Source organism: Pinus tabuliformis, chromosome J, assembly GCF_031772625.1.
Source record: "Pinus tabuliformis cultivar Carrire ecotype Pingquan chromosome J, CPIR1, whole genome shotgun sequence".
In the NCBI taxonomy this organism is placed as follows: domain Eukaryota; kingdom Viridiplantae; phylum Streptophyta; class Pinopsida; order Pinales; family Pinaceae; genus Pinus; species Pinus tabuliformis.
This window is the reverse complement of record NC_142295.1, coordinates 1,232,429,912-1,232,442,333: the sequence shown is the minus strand read 5'-3', so window position 1 is coordinate 1,232,442,333 and position 12,422 is coordinate 1,232,429,912. Positions and strand designations below refer to the sequence as shown.

The following is a 12,422-nucleotide window of genomic DNA, read 5'->3' as shown; positions in this document are numbered from 1 at the left end:
GTCATTCTGTAACAAGTTATAATAAATATTCTGAGTTATATTGACAGATTTCTGTCCATTTTAAATCTAGAATAGCATTCGAGCGGGTTCCTTTTGGATACGTGTCCTCCCACCCTGCTTTAGTAGGCACCTGATTCACATTCATCCATTTCAACATAGCAACATCTGACTTGGATTATTTTGAGACATTCCCTCCCACCCTAGGCTATGTAGGCACTTACTACTTCATCAACAGTCAGCATCACGGCTATGGGTCAACCATACAAAATCATTGTCATCGAAGTCCATTTGCTAGGCCACACACTATTAGTATCATAGTTGGTCACACGCATTCTAGGGAATCTCTATCCTCGAATCTTCACTTTTCATGGTTATGGGTCATCCACAAACCCACACTTTATCGAAGTCCATTTGCTAGGCCACACACTGTCAGTATCACAGTAGGTCACAAGCATTATATGGTATTTCTACCCTCAGATCTTCTTTCATCACGGTTATGTGCTAAGAAAGAAACTATCAATAATTTCAAGCTACATGGGATCCTAATTGCGGTATTGTCCATATAACAAATGATAATCCTCGCTTGAGTCAATCCACTTAGTTGTAGTTTGATTCTAAGGCCTCTGAAGCCTGTAACCTTATTATAGCAGTGGACTCCAGTGAATATATTGGCCTGGCCACTGACCTCTATCCCCACAGCAACTGAAAAAATGACAAAATATTTTACAACATTGTCATTTCCCATGAGACTTATGCCCATGCTACTAAATTTTTTCTCGCCGATGTTTCCACCGACGGTATTGTGTTGCCCATGGAAGGAATTCTAGATAAATGTCTCATGCTCATCCTGAACCATGATGCCATATGACATGAAATGCGAGATATAGTAATTATCGATGTTGATTCTCAAGGAATTGATCACCAGAATCCATCCCCCTCAAAAATTTGCATCCAACATCAAATCCTGCAGAGTAATGTCCTCGTATGATGTGCTATGATGGACATTATTGTTCATGGAAGAAGTGAGCTCGTCCCCATGGAAGCTTGTAGCGACCTTGGCATCGGTCGAGGACCATAGCTCAATCAAGTAATGATCCTCTGGGAAATCTTCAGAAGCCCGCGGAGTATCACCATTAATCAATTCATTAGCATCTTCGCTTCCTGGTAGCCATAGAGGCTTGCCGATGAGATAATTTCCTTCTTCGAAAAGAATCTCGATGCCTCCGAGGTTGCTTACACCGGGCATTGTGTGCTCCCTCGTAGCTACATCAAAGCTCTTGTTGATCAGTACCATGATGGCCTGGGTGCTGTCGCTCGAATCGGTTGGATCAGCACCATATTTTGTCACATAGAACAAGCGCCCCTGTGACTTGACTGTTTCATTGTCTGTCCTAGGTTGTCGAACTAGTGATCGAGTCAACTTCCAACGAGCAAACAGAATTCTCTCGACATCCTCCTGACTAAGATACTTGGGAACATTGGCAACCAGGGAATCCCGACTCTCTAGACTCCAGGATTTCAAATTCGTTTGAGCAAGAGGCTTGGATGGCCCCAAACTCCTATTATTATCAACACCAAATAAAATTCCGAGAAACAACACCACAACCAATATTGAATTGATTTTCAAGTCACCCATAACTTCTTTAGTCCTCCTAATCCTAGGTTTCTATTAACGAAATAAAAGGAATTTCTCACCTAGCCTAAGATAGTGTGGGTTGCTTCTCCTTGCATTTGCTCACAAGATTGGAATGGTCTCTGCTGAAGGGGCAGATGGCCCCTAGTTGAATCCTCCAGCCACAGATCGCCTTCGTGTTGTCGGGATAGAAACTGCAGATGTTAGTGCCCACCATGGGCACTCCGAACATGCAAGTTGAGTATGGTGGAGATAGAGTAGTGTAGGTCCTCCCATTTATTCCTTACCGAATCTAAATTTCACAAAACTTTGGATACCTAGATAGCTGAGAATGCAATGTGGAATGCTAGCTAGAGAGTACCAGTCCTCCACAGAATGTGAAAGCAAGACTATGATAATGATAAGGGAGTGGAGGAGCTTCTCAGTAGTGTATAATGCCTCTGAATCCTCCAACCCAACAAATAGGAATTCCATGAGAGCTTGAATGAGGATCCTTGATATCCAAATCCCAGATGCCATGGATTCATAACCCGCTTTGATACTGTTGATCCACATCTTGCGGAGGGCCCCAAGATCTAAGTAATTTCCGCACTAAGAAAAGAACAAAGGTAACCAAAACTAGAAAATCAAGCATGAACTAACTTTTATTAGATCAAAAAATAATAGTTGCAACTACATTGTGTTGGAGAATCTATCCTCTTACAAAAAGAGGCTCATTATTTATAACATTTTTTAGTTACATTACCATGGGCATATTTCCATTCAAATCTTTACCATGGGTAAATACCATGGGTGGGAAAATACCATGGGCGTATTTCCATTCAGATCAATATCATTGGAGGACATTTTCAAAAACATTCCACCCATTACAGCTTATTTTGGAAGCCTCTACGAATTTCCTTTCTAATGTTCTTCCGAATAGCCAAGGAATGCGAAGAAAATCTCGTGAAATTCCTTATCCGCACACATGACACTGGCTAAAATCGAATGGAACCTTCAGTCACTAGCACAAGCCTATCTCCCAACGATTGGGACTTTTTAGTCACTCTCATGAGCCTGTAAGGGAGTGACTAGGGCAAAGAATAAGGGAAAATAATCAAACCTCAGCTCTAAACCTTTGACATAGCCTATCACACATTTTCAAGTGGATAAAAGATGTCTCCCAAAGTGTCACTACCAGATTGACATAGACGACCAACAAAGAAGGTTGGGAGGAGTGCCAAAAAGTCCTCCACTCTCCAATAATTATTTCTACAAGTTGCAACACCTCTGACAGACCTACAATACCTTGTAGCATAATCATCAAGCCAACACATCACTCTGGACAACAAGTCATCCTCATAAGTATAGACATGAAGACATACATGAAGACTTAGTTTCCAACTCAACTAGTGTGCCATCAACCATCAACCATACCAATGCTAACATTTGACCAAAATGAGTGACATCATATTGTTTACATCAATTCCAACACAATCATCCCAATGTCAAGTCAACTAGTTGCAACCAAGCTACAATGAATGACATTTACACATAGGCTAGGCTAAAATGGTTGAAATCAATGCCAACATGAGCTAGCTGCCATCATGAACCAATGCAAACCTCGACTAGCTGGATCCATGCACACCATAATGCCAACAATCTCCCCCTTTTGAATTGATGGAAACCATACACAAACTCCATACCATCATCCTCTATCTCTCCCCCTTTGACTTCAACGCAAAGGGCCAACTCCATCTGATAAGGTAGCAATAACTGAAGCATAAATACTAGAGAAATACATCTCTACATGGATGAAAAATAATGTACATAAGCAAACATCCATGTATCTCCACATCCGTAGCAGGAAGAAAGGCATATATCTAATAAACATCCCGAGAAGTTGTTGGGTCCCTATAATACTAGTGATTACCCCATTACTATTGTAGTTATACCCCTTATTAATATTGTTGTGCCCCTATTGCCCCCATATTGTTATTATTGTGCCCCATAGAATCCCTCTATTGTTATTTTTGTGGCTTTATATTATTATTGTTAGGTCGACTGGATTATACTGTGACTCCTTAGACTCCTATATATAGAAAGGAGGTTTCTTCATTTGACTCATCCAAGAATTGTTCATTTATGTAATGTAAAGGAGGTTTCCCCCTCGAAGAGGCTGAATTCTAAGGCGTTGATCTATCTTTTCTATCTTTTCTTGAGCTGGCTTCATAACAATTGGTATCGGAGCTTTGGATTCTAGGGTTTTGCTGCTCCAAACAAGTCATCGTGGAATTTTCGGTATAACTTTCTTTCTGCGATGTTTCAGAAGTTGCAAAAAGAACCCATTTGAGAAGAAATTTCGCTAAACCTCGGGTCCAAATTTCAGAGATTTTCGTGCTATATTTGCGGAGATATGATCTGAGGAAGTTGGTCTTTTTGCAGACTCCTGAATTACATTCCAAACAGGTGACTTGGGGAAATCGTCATAACTTTCTCTCTGGGGATCGGATTGAAATTTTGTAAGAAGGTACAGAAAGAGGACGGACTGTAGTTTCTTGTACACATTTTTCAGATCCAAAGGATGAAACAGTGACTCGTGGCACGTCGTAAAAGTTCGCTCTACTGAACTAGTCTATAATCAAGTCACTGTGGGAGATTTCGTATAACTCTTCCTTGGAGAATCCAATTTGGGTCAGACTTGTGGCATTGGAAAGAGGAAGCAGAAGGCTACTACAGGTCGGAATTTCAGAATTGGAGGATCTGAATTTACAAAGATACATCAGATTCAATATCAGGCTTCTACAAAGTGAAAAAAGGTGTGTAGTTTTTTTTTTTTTTTAAGTTTTTGCGTAAGCTTGGTTTGAAGGAATTCAAAGGGCATAGTAAAGAATTATTATCGGTAACTGATGCCCCGCGGAAAGAAATTGCAAACACCTAGTAAGGAACCTGAAAGCTCTAACATGACTCATGAAGAAGAGGAAGAAATGCTACATGATATATCAAAATTACAAGAACAAGTGCAACAAATGTCATGCTCACAAAAGCTAACAGAAGCTAAGATAAATGGCGTGGAATCTAATATAAAGGGCCTGGAAGCTAAGATGAATGATTCGAAGACAGATTTGAAGAGAGACATGGCAGATTTGAAGATATATTTGAAGACAAACATGGCAGATTTGAAGACAGATTTGACAAATTTTCTACAAGAAATACTTACTAATGGTGAAAAGGTTGTAAAGGAAACTCATGATGTGAACAAAATAAATGTTAATCATGATTCCATAGACTCTAGTGTTGGATCGAAGACCCACCATATTCCAAAAATCGATATGAGGAAGTTTGATGGCAAGGATCCCGCCACATGGATATTACAGATGGAGCAATTCTTCGATCTCAATAATGTGAAAAACACAAAAAAGGTACGTATGGCAACTTTATATTTGGAACCAAATCAGTTTGTATGGTATCAATGGCTTTGATCTCGTAAACAATTTATCACTTGGGCAATTTTTACGGAAGAATTGATAGCACATTATGAGGATACAAAAAGCAACACTTTTTTTAGCCAATTGATAAGTCTCAAACAAAAGGGTTCAATAATGGAGCACATTGAGGAATTCCAAAAATTGAACATAAGGGTAAAATATATTCCAGAGGAGCATAGGATTGATGTGTTCATAGGGTCTTTAAAGGATAATATCCAACATGATGTTCGCCTTTGGGAACCTGATTCATTAGAGAAGGCATTCAGGTTAGCAAGAAAAATGGAAAGCAAAATTATGGAAACCAGGAAGCATACCACTCACAACTATAAAGACGGAAGTGTTGTTGCCCCTAGTCTTCCACAACCTATAGGGTTGACACCACAACAATTGGAAGAAAAAAGAGCAAAAGGGCTTTGTTACAGTTGTGATAGCAAATACACTAAAGGTCATAAGTGTGCTGAGAAGAAATTATTCTACATAGATTGTGAAGAGGAAGAAGAAAAGGAGAAAGAAAGGTCAAAAGAAGAGGATATACTCCAGGAACAAAGCCTAGATGAAGAACAAATAAATCTGACCATATCTTGTAATGCATTGGCGGGAATTACCACTCCTCAAACCATCAAGATAGAAGGACAAATCAAGAAGAAAAAGGTAATAGTGTTGATTGATTCAGGAAGCACCCACAATTTTATTCATTGTAAGGTAGCAAAAGAATTGAATTGCTTCCTATATCCAGCACCAGAGTGTCAAGTGATGATTGCAAATGGAGGAACAATAAATTTCTCTGGAAAGTGCCATAATATCAAGCTATCCATGGGAGGATATGTATTGACTAGCCCAATGCTTTCCATTCCAATGGGAGGTGCTGATGTTGTACTAGGAGTCCAATGGCTACAATCCTTGGGTACAATAGCTTTTAATTTTCAAGAACTTTTCATCAAATTTTATATGGAAGGAAAGGAAGTTGAATTAAGGGGTATTGCAGGGAAACCAGAAAAGATAATCAGCTCTAATGGTATGAAAAAGCTTCTAAAAAAGGAGCAAAGAGGTGTAATTGCACAATTATGTTCGCTAGATGTTTCCACATCGGAATCATCTATTTCTCCAGATCTCCAAAAAGTCCTGGACAATCATTCCAAGGTATTTGAGACTCCCAAAGGTCTCCCACCTATGTGTGATCATGATCATGCTATTCATCTGATTCCAGGAAGTGTTTCTCCAAACATCAGGCCGTACAGATATCCCTATGTCCAAAAGAGTGAAATTGAACGTATGGTTGCAGAAATGCTAGAGATTAGTATAATTCAACCAAGTCAAAGTTCTTTCTCTGCTCCAGTAGTATTGGTGCAAAAGAAGGATGGATCATGGCGCATGTGTCCGGATTATAGGGAGCTCAACAAGCTCACTATTAAAGATAAGTTCCCCATTCCTGTCATTGATGAATTACTGGATGAATTGCATGGATCAATTTACTTCACCAAGTTGGATCTTTGTTCAGGATATCATCAAATCAGAATGAAGACTGAAGACATTCCAAAAACAACATTTAGAACTCATGAGGGTCATTATGAATTTTTGGTCATGCCTTTTGGCCTTACCAATGCACCTTCAACATTTCAAGGTTTGATGAATTCAATTTTCAAACCATTCCTTAGAAAATTTGTGTTAGTATTTTTTGATGATATACTAATCTACAGCAAGTCTTGGAAGGATCATGTTGAACATGTTGACAAGGTGCTACAACTATTGGAGGAGAAACAATTATATGCAAAAAGATCCAAATGTTTCTTTGGAGTCCAGGAGGTGGAATATCTGGGTCATATTGTATCTCATGAAGGAGTTAAGGTAGACCCTACCAAAATTAAAGCCATTAAGGAATGGAAAATCCCCACATCCATAAAGCATCTGTGAGGATTTCTCGGGTTGACAGGGTATTATCACAAGTTTGTTAAGAATTATGGGAGAATAGCAGCACCTCTAACAACATTATTGAAGAAAGATGCATTTTCATGGACTCCGGAAGCAACAAAGGCCTTTGAACATCTTAAAGAGGCAATGTGTCAAGCACCGGTCTTAGCTACATCGGACTTCACAAAAACCTTTATTGTGGAATGTGATGCTTCAGGAAATGGAATTGGTGCTGTTCTAATGCAAGATGAAAGACCCATTTCTTTTGAAAGTCGTCCAATCAAGGGAAAGTTTTTAAGCAAAGCTATTTATGAGAAGGAAATGTTGGCAATACTCCATGCACTTAAGAAATGGCGACCCTACCTAATGGGAAGACACTTCAAGGTAAAAACGGATCATGATAGCCTTAAATACTTTTTAGAACAAAGATTATCCTCTGAAGAGCAACAAAAGTGGGTCACAAAGATGTTGGGTTATGACTTTGAAATCATCTACAAAAAGGGGAAGCAAAATGTGGTGGCAGATGCACTCTCAAGAAAGGATGAGGATGTGGAAGCATTGTTGTGCGCCATTTCTATTATCCAACCAGATTGGATAAACGAAGCAAGGGAAGAATGGAAGAATGACGAAGAAGTGTGGGCACTTATTCGAAAGTTACAACAAGATTCCAGTACGTCTGATACATTTAGCTAGAAAAATGATTCGTTATGGTACAAAAATCACTTATACCTCTGTAAGAATTCCCAGCTAAAACAAAAGATTCTTATGGAATTGCACACTTCTCCCTTAGGAGGGCACTCAGTATTTTTAAAAACTTACCACAGGTTTAAGAAGGAATTTTTTGGGATGGCCTTAAATCAGATATTCAAAAGTTTGTGGCGGAATGTTTGGTTTGCCAACAAAATAAAGTTGAAATAATTAATACACCGGGTCTATTACAACCTTTATCCATTCCAAGCCAACGTTGGGAGGAGGTTTCAATGGATTTTATCACAGGTTTACCCAAGTCTGAGGGAAAGAGTGTCATCATGGTGGTAGTTGACAAACTTACCAAGTATGCACACTTTTGTGCATTATCACATCCATTTAAAGCCAGTACAGTTTCTACTGCATTTATGGAAACAATTCAAAAGCTACATGGAAACCCAAAGATTATTGTAAGTGACAGAGATCCCATTTTCACGGGAAATTTTTGGACATAATTATTTTCTTGTCTTGGTACTCAGTTAGCTCATAGCTCATCTTATCATCCTCAATCTGATGGGAAAACTGAGATAGTAAACAAATGTTTGGAAGGATATCTTCGTTGCTTTCTATATGATAAACAAACACAATGGGTCAAATGGTTGCCTCTGGCTGAATGGTGGTATAACACTTCCTTCCATACAGCAACAAAAATGACCCCATTTATGGCACTTTATGGGTATCAACCACCATCCATCACATCATATTTAAGAGAAAATTCTAAGGTTCAGGCAGTGGAACATCACATCGAACATCAACAAGAAGTCCTCCAACTCTTAAAGGATAACCTCGTGTTGGCACAGAATAGAATGAAACAACAGGCAGATCAACATCGCAATGAAAGAAGTTTTGATGTAGGTGATTGGGTATTCCTACGGCTACAACCATATAAGCAAATGTCCCTCAAGCAAGCTAAGAAGGATAATAAATTATCACCAAAGTATTATGTCCGTACAAGGTGTTGCAAAAGATTGGTACTATGGCATACAAATTGGAGCTTCCTGCAACTTCTCGATTGCACCCAGGTTTCCATGTTTCATGTTTAAATAAGGTTATAGGCGACAAGCTCCCAGTTCAAACAATATTGCCAGGACTTGACGAGGAAGGAAAAATTATATTGGAACCGGAAGCAGTCACAGAAACAAGAACTCGACAGCTACGAAATCGATCAATTTCAGAGTATCTTATCAAGTGGAAGAACTTATCTGCTGAAGATTCCACATGGGAGGATGAGAATTTTATGCAGAAGTATCCAGAACTACTCAAGCATTGAGGACAGCACTTTTTTTAAGGAGAGGGGCATGTTGGGTCCCTATAATACTAGTGATTACCCCATTACTATTGTAGTTATAACCCTTATTAGTATTGTTGTGCCCCTATTGCCCCCATATTGTTATTACTGTTCCCCATAGAATCCCTCTATTGTTATTTTTGTGGCTTTATATTATTATTGTTAGGTCGGCTGGATTATATTGTGACTCCTTAGACTCCTATATATAGAAAGGAGGTTTTGTCATTTGAATCATCTAAGAATTGTTCATTTATGTAATGTAAAGGAGGTGGCCCCCTCGAAGAGGCTGAATTTTAAGGCGTTGATCTATCTTTTCTTGAGCTAGTTTCATAACAGAAGCATACTAACAAATAAAACGCCTCAAGCAACAACAAAAATATGCCAACATAAGGAAACCACAAGAAGCATCAATGAGAAACAACATAATAGTAATAATGAGTAGCATCAAGTATATGCATCAATATGCACATAAGCATCAATCCATCACTCTCCATAGCAACCACATAGCAACAACCACCAAATATCTCTGAACATAACATGGGGTTAAGAACCCCAACTGTCATAGCATAGTATGAGGCGCACCATGAACACCTCAATTCATATCATAATGCCAACAATGTATGGCTGAAGTCATAAGAGAAAATAATGTTCCCCTTGAACACATGCCATCTCCAAGCTGTAGTGACCGCTTCTACTCCAACATTTTCTTCCTTTCTAAGAAATAAGAACCATATGGACTAAGACTCCACATGACCATGACTCAAGTGACATATACATTGATAAATACATGCTTGTAGCAGCGACAGAAGACCTCATACATTCTCTCATATGACCATAAAATGACCTCATTACTCATAACTAAATGATCGAATGATATATAGTACAACAAAAATACATGGCTTCATGAGAATATTACATATATTTTCAATGAATTGCATTGTTGTTATAATCATCTCCTATGGACCAATGACTGAAATACATAATACATTATTAATATTACTAATCGGACTTATGCATGAATGCAACAAAATACAGATATAAACATAAAAACAGAGATGTAACAGAAATAAATCTTTATTTCATTAATATTAAATAACTGAAAGATGCTTACAAAAAGAATGGAAATAAACCAACAAGGGCGATGGTAGCTTATCTCCGAGAAGAGATGTAGCAACTAGATGCCTATGAGTAGTGCTACAATGAGGCTCAGTGGCCTTTTTATCGTTAAGAAACAATGGGAAACACTAAACATCCAAAATCCTTACCCTAGGAGATGAAGCACCAAAAGATTGTGGGTACCGTTGGGGTTAGTTGGAATGTCAACTTCCTGAGGTTGTAAATTTGTCATACGATTTCCATTTGACTATTTTATTACCTCATTTTGAAGATCTCTAAGAAGAGGTTGAAAAAAATAGGTGCAAAAGTTTTGTACTTTTCTAGTCTCTCCATTTTCCCAAAAAAACGTCTTTTAGGCCCTTAAAATGACTCTGGAAGTTTAGGACTCGAAAAAATGTTAAAAGTAGTAAGTTGTACTATAATCAAAGAAAGTGAAAAGTACAATTAAAGAAACTCAAAATAAATGGTGGGGGTCCAAGTGGAATAGGCAGGTGGCCACCAATATCCACCTGGATCAATCCTCCCCCCTTAGGAAGCAATGGTCCCCATTGTGTTGAGTGCCTTTATGAGATGGGGAAAATTCTATTGAAATTGGTCCTTGGTGAAGCACTTTCCTTGGTGAAGGAGTTGGCATATTTTGAAAACTCAATATAGTTGGATCCTTTATTGCCGAGTGTTCTTGATCTATGTGTCGATGATCCTCTCAATTTTGGCTTAATTGATATAACTTGGGATGAGCTCTGTTGGTGTCAGCTTCTCAACAATGTTGGATGTGTCCAACAATGGGGGAAAAGTATGGTAACAACCGATCCACATTGAATACTGGGTGCATGCCAAGGAATGGTGGAATGTTGAGCTAATGGGAATTGTCCCCTAAAGTCTCGGTGATGGTGTACAACCCATATCGAAGTGAGCGAAGCTTGCAGTGGGGTCGAGTGAGGCGCTCCTTCTACAAATGTAACCAACCTTTGTTGCCCACTTGGAACTTGTGTGGCACTCGATGTTGATCATGACACTACTTGTACTTAGCATTGGCTCTCTCCAATATGTCATGGACCTGCTCGAGGATGTGCTGAATGTGCTGAATGAAGTTGTTATCCTGGTCAACTTTGGATTGGACATGAGTCAGATTTTCTTAAGTAGCTGCAAATGGTATGGCCACATCAGTGGGACATAGTGGTTGGAATCCCAACCCGACCTAAAAAGGACTATGGCTAGTTCAGCTATGGAGAGCTATGTTGTAGCTGTGTTGGACATAGGGGAGGATTTCATCCCATGTGTGTGGATGCTTTGAGTTGTACATGTGCAAAATGTGCACGATCATCTTATTGACAACCTTTGTTTACCCATCAGTTTGGGGATGGAAGGCCATGGACTTAGTGAGCTTGTTATCTAGCATTAACCAAAGGCTTGACCAAAATTTAATTAGGAACCTATTGTCCCGATTTGAGATAATGGACTTTGGGATCAAAAAATGTAGCCACACTCGTTCAAAGAAGAGCTTGGAAGTGGCTTTTGTTGTGATACTCTTCTTGCAGGCCAACAGAATGACCATCTTAAAGAATTTTTCGATGACCACGAACTTGTACTCATTGTCATGCTTAGGAGAAATAATGACCGACAAGTAACCCATGGAGATGGATTCCTAAGGTCGACTAGGAGTAGGCAGAGGAGTATATAGGGCTTCCTTCTTAATTGTTAGTTTGGTAGTGGAACAGGCAGTGTAGGATTTGATGTACTTCCCAACATCCTACCGAAGGTTTGGACAGTAAAAATACTTTTGCAGCACTACCACTATTTTCTCTACTCTGAAATGTCTCGTGACCTGAATGTAGTGTGCCTCCCAAATTATCTTTCCATGCTCAATGGCAGGAACATAGAGGTGTCCCAAGTGACATAACAGTGCGCCCTAGAGGTGAAAATTATGGAACTTTCTTGCCTTCCAAGAGCATCTAGTATGTGTTGTTGAATTCTTGATCGCTATTGTAAAGATGTGGCCACCTCGAGGTCTCGTGTCCACAAGAGTTGAGCACAGTGGTCAGCGCCATAACCGGTGGTCGGCTAAGACACTATGCAACATTATTGGTGTTTCCCTACTTTTAATTGATGTTCAAATGGAACTACCGCATATATGTGCACCATTTATGGTGGCGATCGTTTTGCAACTTCATTTGGGTCTCTATAAACTACAGGGGTCAGTGGTGTGTGTGGATGATCGTTTCCTTCCCTAGAATGTAATTTTTCCATTTTCGATGGACCTACA

The 12,422-nt window shown here is 39.2% G+C and overlaps 1 pseudogene; it reads right to left on the bottom strand.

The window, feature by feature from the left end:
• Window positions 1-494: 494 nt before the first annotated feature.
• LOC149231602 (polygalacturonase QRT3 pseudogene) lies at window positions 495-1,636 on the bottom strand (annotated as a pseudogene).
• Between the last annotated feature and the right edge of the window lie 10,786 nt (window positions 1,637-12,422).